This window comes from Marmota flaviventris, chromosome 10 (genome assembly GCF_047511675.1).
Source record: "Marmota flaviventris isolate mMarFla1 chromosome 10, mMarFla1.hap1, whole genome shotgun sequence".
NCBI lineage: Eukaryota > Metazoa > Chordata > Mammalia > Rodentia > Sciuridae > Marmota > Marmota flaviventris.
The window spans coordinates 88129319-88140169 of NC_092507.1; positions in this window are offsets into that span (position 1 = coordinate 88129319).

Genomic DNA, 10851 nt, shown 5'->3' on the forward strand with positions numbered 1-10851 from the left:
TGCTCCTAGGCTACAATGGGCATAGCACGTTATTGTACTGAATACTGTACAGTAGGCAATTTTATCATATTGTGATATGGTATTATGACATAGTATTTGTGTATCTTAGTATATCCCAAAATAGAAAAGACACAGTAAAATATGATATAGAAGATAAAAAGCAGCTCACTTGTATAAGGCATTTACCATGAATGGAGCCTGCAGGACCGGAAGTTGCCTGGTTGAGTGAGTGGTGAGTGAACGTGAACTCCTAGGGCATCATGGCACACTAGAGCAGACTTTATGAACCCCGTACATTTAGGCAACACTAAATTGATAACAGTTCTCTTCAATAGTAAATTAACCTTAGCTCTCTGTAACTTTTTTACTTTATGTACTTGTAATCGTTTGGTTTTTTTTTTTAGCTTTTTACAAAAAAAATTAAACACGTTGTATAGATGTACAAAAATATTTTTCTTTATATCCTTAATTTATAAGCATCTTTCTGTTTAAAAAAAACTTTTTTTTTTAACTTTAGAAACTGCCTTGTTGGAAATTAAGAAAAAACCCACATCTGAGCCTGGGACTACCCAGGGTCAGAATCATCAGCATCACTGTCTTCTACTCCATGTCTCATCCCACTGGAAGGTCTTCAAGGACAATGACAAGCACACAGCTATCAAGTCCTCTGGTGACAGTGCCTTCTGGAATCCCTTCCGAGGGATGGATAGGGCTTGTCTAAGGCTTAAGGCTGTTTTATAGTTAACTTTATTTTTTTTAAATGAGTACATGCTTAAATGCAGACAGTAAGCGTAGTCTAGTAAACATATACACTAGTTGCAGTCATTTGTTGTCATTATCAAGTGTATCACCCACTGTTCACAATTACATGCACTATTCTTTATATGACTGTCAGTACAGTAGGCCTATGTATAGCAGCCTCACCACAAGCACACGAGGAATGCTTTGGGTGATGACTTAGGACAGCGAGGACATTCCCAGGCAATAGGAAGTTTTCAGCTTCATTGTATTCTAACAGGACCACTCATGGGTTGGACATCATTATTCAGTGCATGACTGTATTCAAGTGAAGGCCATTGAAAAAGAAACAGACTCCAGGAGTGGCTTTTCACTGGGGCTTCTGTTGTCGACGTGCCAAGGTTCGTGGGAACTTTTACATCACTGTGAAAGTAACTTCACATTCCCAGGCAGAAGTGAACTAACGAGTTCATTTTGCCTTGTGACAATTTCATAAGGCTCTGCTTCTCCTTATTTGCTTGGGTTCCTCTTATTTAAGGTGCATAAGTAGTTTTTCAATTAACCCTTAGTTGCATGTTTCCATGTTCTATAGCCATTTAGGAGTGACCTGGCAGTATTTCCCATGCTCTCCTCACTGTGAGAATTTCGTACTTTACTCATTAAAAACACACAGTGCTGGTCCCTATCCCAGACCTATTGCAACAGAATCTCTTTAAGTAGGAGCTGGAAATAAAAATTTCTGATAAATATCCACGGTCACCCTTATGTCTGCATTTGGTAAACACTGCCTTTGTAAAACTAAGTATTTAACTATTCAATAGGTTTTTACCCTCAGAAAGCATTAACTGAAACTGGAATTCTTCAGAGTTCTCAACTATTCAACCAATCCTTTCTCTTTTAAACTGCTACCATCTTTCTCACTTTTTTCAAAGATTTATCTTTCATCCAAACATTTTTCCCTATTTTTAGCCTTAGCATTTACAAGACATATCAGTCCCATACTCCTATCTTGTCATGGCCCATTCTACCTTTGTTTTCACAGCAAGATTCTAGTAGGGATAGATATGTAGGTAACCATTTCCCAGTCATTGTGCAATGCACTCTTATCTGGCTTCAGAATCTTCCTACCAAAGTCAGTAATATTCTTTCAATGGATACAATGGGGATAATTTTGAAATATAAAGTGAATGTATTTTCATTTCTGATAATCTCTAATTTTCTATATTCCCTACAACGTCTCCACTAACCATTCTTTTTTTTTTTTTTTTTTTTTTTTTCATGGAGACGGAGACAATGCAAATGAAAAAGAACCACGGTTCAGTCTGAAATTTCAAGCCAGGCTAATTTGAATTCACAGGAAGGTAATGGTTTTGGAAAGCTAACTACAAAGACTTTTCTGCATTCTAGAAATTTCACTAACCTAGCAAAAGCTTAGGGATCTAATGCGATAAACTATAGTATGGGGAAGATGAACAAGGCAAGGAAAGTCCCTGACACACAGGCTCATCTGGGGGAAGGAAGAGCCAAGAAAGAGAAAGGAATGGCAAGATACTAGACCCAAAGAGCCTTGCATGCTTTATTTTGAGGTCAAGTGTTGTTTATAGGGAAGGCAATGCAGCAGATCATTCACCTGCATTTGGGAGAACTAGAGAAATATACGGGCTCATCCCGGCCCCAGCAGTTTAAGCTCCTGGAGAAGGCTGGGGATCTGTGTTTTCTGAGGCCGTGTGGGAGCAGTGGTACAGCATTGGAAAAGAGGACTGTGCAGGTAGGTGGGCAGGAGGTGCCTGGAACCTGGAATTAAAAGACCACAAATGTGGGAAACTTCAGACCTGAAAAAATGGCAAAGTCTATAGTTCTCAGTAGGTAATAACATGGGATGCCTAGAAAGACCAGGTAGGACAAGCTACATTCTGCCACATTGAGCAGAAAGAGGGTCACCCAGCAGAGGTCAAAATGGACCAACCAACAGCTTGGGAACCACAAGACTCCTATTGCCCCCATTTGCCAACTCCTCAATAAGATGATTGACAGTATTGCTCTCATCTTTATATTTCTGTCTCCTTTTTATATCAATTAATGAGAGAGGAGGTGACTCTGTGGTATTGCTCTGTATTTTTGTTTGATGTGGCTGCTTAGTGTTTGCAGTATATGCCTCACTTACTTAGCACAGCATTGTTTCAAGTGATGGTATGCCACTTCTCACAGAAGAACTTTACCAGGGTATGTTTTCCTTTGCTCTTTTTCTACAGATGTTCTACCACCAAAAGCACATTGTAATTATTACTTATACATTGTAATTATTTTTACTTTGGGCAATCGTCATCTCTTAAAGATATTTTAAAAATAATGAAAAATTTTAACCATGTATTTATGATTTTTGAACTCATTCCTTTTTCAGAGTTCAGATTAAAGATTATTTTTAACATTTCTCTCAGTATATTTTGTCATTAATTCTTTTAGTTTTTAAATCTCTGTGTGTGTTTGTGTGTGTGTGTGTGTGTTTTATTTTGAATGATGTTTCTATTTGTATAGAATTCTAGGGGAACAGTAGTTTTTTTCTTCCAGTCTGTTAGAAACATTCTATTGTCCTCCAAATCACATTGACCATCAGGAGATCATTAGCCAAATTTACAACTTAACTGTAGCATACATGAGCTGTTTTATGGCCTGTTTTGTTGGAATACTATTTCCTCCTTGGCCACATCTTTATACAAGTTTGCATTTTTTTTTTTTTCTGGATCAGGTAGGTCTTTCCTTACATATATATTTTATGAAGCACACTTCTGTAAGTTGCTTCAAACATTTTATAGAAATGCTAGAACATAAAAAATTAAATCAATAAATAAAATAGCACTTACAAGGTATTTGGAGGCACAGCATGAATAAAATGGTAGAGAGAATTTGGTCCATTAGCTGACTGCTGCCTTTTGAAAGTAAGGCTCATGGAGTGGGTAAACAGGATAAATAAGTTTATAAAGGAAGACAGAAATTTCTAGAACATAAGCTCTGTCCAGTGAATAGAGTCCTAAGTAAAAATGTCATAGTGTAGGCCAGGGATATCTCTGACAGTTGTTGGTGGTGATTGGTGGGGGGAGACTTCAGATTGGAGTTTGGAGGGTGAAGAATATATTGACAAAGAGAAATCAGAGAAATAAACTTTACCTATTACAAAACAATGCCAAAAAAGAACCCTGATTTTTTAAAAATATTTTATCATATTTTCTGGGTTGCTTCTGTGTCTAGAATCTAAGGGTATATAAGTGTGTCTGTCTCTCTCTATAAATTCCAAAGAGGGCCAAGAACATTCTATTACTTTGAACTTCTGTATGGAAGATTTAAATATGTTTGTGCATGCAAATGTTTGATAAGGAATTTACCAAAGAAAATAGATTGAACTTCCTTTTCCCCATGATTGGTACTACATCCTTCCTTCATGCAATGTTGGAAAAGTTGATTTGGAAAATGCATTCATAACCTCAATCAAAAACATGAAAGTTAGACTGGGGCTGTACCTCAGTACTTAAGTGCTTGCCTAGCATACTAAAGCCCTGGGTTCCATCCTCAGCACCAGGAAAACAAGTGAACAAACAAAAAAACCATGAAGGTCCACTAGAAACAGATTAGAAATTTGGGGAGGCCTCTGCAAGATGAAAAGCAGGTAGATTCTAACTTAATATGTTTATAATAACGCTGTAGAAAGTGGAAAGAAACACCAGTAACAGTAAAGATAAGCATATAAACTCCCAGATCTAGATATATCATAGTAAAACTTTAGAATCTCATAATGGAGAGAAAATCCTCGAAGTTACCAATGACAAAACAAAAATTTTCAGATGCGTCAGGTTGACATCAGATTTCTCATCAGCTGCACTAGCTCTTTGAATATAAAATGAACTGATACCTCTGACAATACCCAACATCGCATCCTGTATGTTATTTATTCCTTAGAGTACACTAATGAAAGTATAAGGCTCAAAAGAATCCTGTGACATGAAGATGCAAAAGCATTCATCCATAATCTAAAAGGGGAGATGTGTACTCATATAGCCATAATTTTTTATTTGTTATTATTAGTTATACATGTTTGTGCATGCAAATGACAGTAGAATTATTTTGACATATTATACATACATGATGTATAACTTCCCATTCTTCTGGTTGTACATGATGTGGAATTACATTAGCCTTTTATTCATATATACATATAGGAATGCAATATCTGTTTCATTCTACTATCTTCCCTATTCCCATTCTCCCTCCCTTCCCTTCATTTCCCTTGTATTTTTATTCTTCCCTACCCTCTCCCAAGTGGGGATCACATATCAGAGAGAACATTCACCTTTTGGTTTTTTTTAGGATGGACTTATTTCAATTACCATGATATCTTCCAGTTCAGTCATTTACTGGCAAATGCCATAATTTTATTATTCTTCATGGCTGAGTAATATTCCATTATGTATATATATCACATTTGCTTTATCCATTCATCTGTTGAAGGACACCTAGACTGGTTCCATAGTTAAGCTACTATGAACTGAACTGCTATAAACATTGATGTGGCTGTGTCACTGTAGTATGCTGATTTTAAGTCGTTGGGTAGAGTGGGATAACTGGATCAAATGGTGGCTCCATTCCAAGTTTTCTGAGGAATCTTCATACTGCTTTCCAGAGTTGCACCAATTTGCATTGCCACCAGCAAGGCATGAGTGTACCTCCCCCGCCCCCCCGCACATCCTCACCAACATTTATTGTTACTTGTATTCTTTTTTGCGGGGTGGGGCAGGTACTGAGGATTGAACTCAGGGGCACTTGCCCACTGAGCCACATCCCTAGCCCAATTTTGTATTTTACTAGACTTGATAATTGCCATTCTAACTGGAGTAAGATGAAATCTCAGTGTAGTTTTGATTTGCATTTCTCTAATTGTTAAGAGATGTTGAACTTTTTTTTCATATATTTGTTGACTTATTGCATTTCTTCTGTGAAGTGCTTGTTCAGTTCCTTTGCTCATCTATTTATTGGTTTATTTGTTTTTTTAGTGTTAAGTTTTTTGAGGTCTTTGTATATTCCATATATTTATTTATTCCTTAGAGTACACTAAGATTAATTATTAATACATTAATAATTAATAAATTTAATTAATTAATTAAATTAATTATTAATGTATTATTACTTAATAATAGAGATTAATGCTCTATCTGAGGTGCAGGTGGTAAAGATTTTCTCCCATTCTGTAGACTCTCTCTTCACATTCTTGATTGTTTCCTTTTCTGTGAAGAAGCGTTTTAGTCTGATTCCATTCCATTTGTTGATTCTTGATTTTACTTCTGGCCCTTGGGAGTCTTGTTAAGGAAGTTGGTTCCTAAGCCAACATGATGGAGAATTGAGCCTGCATTTTCTTCTATGAGATGCAGAGTTTCTGGTATAATGCCTAAGTCCTTGATTCACTTTAGGTTGAGTTTTGTGAAAGGTGAGAGATAGGGTTTTAATTTCATTTTGCTATGTATGAATGTTCAGTTCTCCAAGCACCATTTGTTGAAGAGGCTATCTTTCCTCCAATGTATGTTTTGGGTACAATTGTCTAGTACAAGATAACTGTATTTATGTGGGTTTGTCTCTGTGTCTTCTATTCTATTTCTTTGGTCTTCATGTCTGTTTTGGTGCCAATACCATGCCATTTTGGTTACTATAGCTCCATAGTATTATTTAAGGTCAAGTATTATGGTGCTTCCTGCTTCACTTTTCCTGTTAACTATTGCTTAGGCTATTCTGGGCCTTTTATTTTTCCAAATGAATGTCATGACTCCTTTTTTTCAAATCACCATAATTTGAGTCAAAATTGATGTCTAGGAGAGATGAGAATGGAGGGTGTGGGAAACACTAACTCTGGCCAGGAGGGACTGAAGGATCAGGTGTGGTTCCATGAAGGTGGTGTCATGAGTCAATGGATAAGATTTAGACACGTTGATATGAAGATGTGCAGAAAAAGCCTTAGTCCATGTAGAGAAGAATTTGCCCGTTTTATAGAAACAGAAGAGCATAAAAGAGTTCACTGATAACTGAGGTTAGAAAAATGAGTTGCACCCAATTATGGGAGGCCTTGAATGCCAGGCTTAGGAGCTTGGGCTTTGGTCAGCAGCAAGAGCCATTGATAGGGACGAAGAGGATTAGGGCAGGGCTTAAGGAAGCCTGCATGCCATGTTTGTCTGGTATTTTCTTTTTAAAGAGAGAGTGAGAGACAGAGAGAGAATTTTTTTAATATTTATTTTTTAGTATTTGGCAGACACAACATCTTTGTTTGTATGTGGTGCTGAGGATTGAACCCGGGCAGCACGCTTGCCAGGCGAGCGCGCTACCACTTGAGCCACATCCCCAGCCCTTGTCTGGTATTTTCTATCCATAACTCCAACCCTATTTCCACAGATTCTTTTCCTAGTTTGCGGCCTTTTGTGGTTACTATCTTCCTGTGAGAAATAAGAGAACCACTTTTCTTATTCTATACATGAACACAATAGAATATTATTTACCTATTAAAATAACATCTTCCATAATCATGCATTGACATGGGAAAATGTCTATGTTAATAAATCACTAAAAGCAGTATACAAATTGCATACCAAATTTGAAAGCACCCTAAAATTCTGAGTGGTGTGCGTCTATGTGCATGAGCATATAGAGTGAAAAAGAAGACAACAACGTGTTCACGATAGTGGCATTGTGAGTATTTTAATTTTCTTATTTGTCCCATTTACCACATTGGAACGTATTTCAGGTCATGTAAGAAAAGTTATTTTTTTTATTGTGTTGACGACAGTGAGAAGATCCTCACATTGCAACAAAGTGAAATTCCTACCTGAATTTGACAAGAGGAATTCTCAAAGACCTATAAATATTTAGGGCTTTGAGATCCAGATAGGAGCTTCTTTGACTTTCTGAGTATGTAAGTGTTTGTCCTGAAGAGACCAGAAAGGAAAGAACTTGAACAGCCTTTGACCACGAAGCTGCCTGTGAATTTCTAAATAAGGCCTTGGGTGGAGTGAGGGTGACAGGAAGAGGCTGCACACCATCACTCCACACCCTCCTGAGGTTAGGGGTCAGAAGCACCAGGACTTCAGTTTGGTAGACACGCCACCCTGAAGGAGGCATGGAGGTCTGGATCTCCAGGTACAGTGCTGATTTTTGCTGGCTATTCAAAGTAATCCAAATTTTTACTTCATGCCTCCACCAAGTCCAGCATAGTTCACAACTATGGGAATCTGATGAGCCTTAATCAAACTAAAGAGCATTTAAGGAACTCCTGGGAAGAGTTTCATAGCATTATTTTAAATCACTGTTTTTGAGTAACTGGATTTATTAATTCATTGATTGGCTCAGAAATTTTCAAAAAAAGTATCTCTGTGTCTTTGACATAAGAAAGTGAGTCTCCTGTCTTTTTCCGGTTTACCCTTGCTAACCAAGTTCTTTTGGGCCCTTCTCTCTGCCATGCAAAGGGAACATGGGCTCCTCTAAGACTTATCTGAATAACTGTAGTTCTAATTTTTTAAACTCTCCAACTGAGTAAAGAAATTTCAGGAGTTTTTAATAATAGTTTTATAGCTTTCCTTTACAGAGGAGGAAAAACTTGACTATAGCAATAGCAGCAGAAATTCAGAGGACTAGGTCTCTTCCTTGTCCCTTTTTGAGAAATGGATCTATCCTCAGGATCTTATGATAATGACAATGAAAAGCAGCTGATTTCTTTTTAATCAACAAATGAGATTGAGACCAGCATAACAAATGACAGGGGAGAATAAGGCCCTTGACTGTTTTATTTCATCAGTGCCCTTTGCTTCAGGGTTGTCTCTGTTGGGATGGTTTCTTAGGCTGAAAAAAGTGGGGGAACAATATCTTTGTTTGGTATGTCTGGCACATTTTTAATAGACCTGATAAAAAGAACTGATAACTAACATTTATTGAGAAATTAATACATGGCTTTCTTGGGGGTAAGGGCTTTGCATGAATTATTTTGTTTAATGCACATAACAACCCGGCCAAATATTATTATCTGACCCATAAGTAAACTAAATGTGTAATTTTCCCAAAGTCAGTACAAGATGAAACTGTGGTTGAACGTGATTTGTCTGACTTCCAGAGCCTGCACTGTTATTCTATGTGCTGTGCCACCTTTAATTCTTATACAAGAAGTAGACTTTAACAGGCTTAGACATCTTTGAAGGACAGATGGTAAGTAATCCTAAAAAAGAAATTTATCTTAGGTCCTCAGTTTGTTATGGGAAGGAAGAAAGGCTGATAATATTGTCCAGATACGTTTTTGCTATGTGTTTGTCTGAAGAGCAAAAGAATCCCAGATTACTTATGCTAAATACCCAAGACTGTTCACTGTACACTTATCTTCTTTCTATTGAATTTAAAAGAAACATATGGGTTACTATGTTTAACCAGCCATCTGCCATCATGAACAAATTCTTGAGGAAATTGCTTTGGACCTAAAGTACAGCACATGTTTGATCTTTATGTATATCATATTTTTTCAATTTGGAAACTTTGAAGGAAAGAGATAAAACGGGTGCAAGAAGAAAAATGGAAAGCAAAAAAAAAAAAAAAAGATAAGACAAGAAAAAATCCACTAACAAACTAAACAAATTAAAAAAAAAAAAGAGGAATTATTTTAAAAAGTAAAACGAGGGCTTCATGGCGTCCTGAACTAGGAAGAGTAAGAGGCAGTGAACTAAAGCTGCCCAAATAGATCTAACCTGACACAAAATCAGGGGTACTACTACGTACTGAACACAGAAAATAAGAAAATAGTAAAGAAACTCTTGTTAATGTCAGTTTAGTCGAGATTGATCATTCTGGAAAAGATGATAGCTCTAATTTTATGTGAGTAGGATGAATAATGACATCTGAAAATGTGTATGTTGGATCCCTGGGGAAGAAGGGACTCAGCATAGGTGATTCAATTAGGAATCTTGAGATGGGGAGATTATGCTGCATTATTGAAGTGGCTCCAGTGGAATCAAAGGGTCCTTCTTAGAGGGAAACAGGAGGGACAGGGTCAAATAAGGACATGCAATGGTAGAAGCAGATTGATGCACTTTGCAGATGGAGGAAGGGGCCACAAGTCAAGGAATGTAGGTAGCCTCTTCAGAATCCCCCAGATGCCCACAGAGGACAGACACCTTGAGTTTAGTTCTACAGACTTATTTTGGACTTCTTATCTGAAGAGCTCAAAGATAACAGATTTGTGTTGTTTTAAGTCATTTAGTTTGTGATAATTTGCTATCGCAACAACAGGAAACCAATACATACACTTCCGAAAATACTAACGATTCACAATGGAAAAAAATTTGAACTCCATTAATCATTTTATCCCCCATCGTAATACTAGTCCATCCCCTAAACCAACCCACTCCTCCCCATCTCTCAAGCATCTCTCCTTCCCATTCTGCTCCTGCTGGTCTTCACCCCTTGAGTGACTTCAGACAGCAGTCTCTAGATTATTGTCTCTACTCCCTGATCCACACTTACTGACATATATTCATAAAGTGTCAGTGTCAAAATTTTTGTTGAATAGATGATACCTAAAGATAAAAGGCTCCAACTCTTTACAATGGCTTCCAAGACACTATCCTTCCATTCTTTTGCACTTCAACTATAATGACACAATACTACCCCATAAATGTCATTTAGTCCTGTCTCCAGGCCCATGATAAGATTTCGACTCCTTTCTGGCCCCCTCTTCTCCCTCTTAGTCATAGGAACTCATCACACATCATGCACCAAAACACAACTCAACTCCCACCTTTTTCAGAAATCCTTGCCTGACCATCACAGAACCTCTTCTTGGTATTTAACCTGTGAAAAATGTAGATTAGGGCCTACTTTTTCTTCTATTAGGCATAGGGTCTCTGGTTTAATTCCTAGGTCCTTGATTCATTTTGAGTTGAGTTTTGTGCCTGGTGAGAGATAGGGGTTTAATTTCATTTTGTTGCATATGGATTTCCAGTATTCCCAGCACCATTTGTTGAAGAGGCTATCTTTTTTCCAGTGCATGTTTTTGGCACCTTTGTCTAATATAAGATAATTGTAATTTTGTGGGTTAGTCTCTGT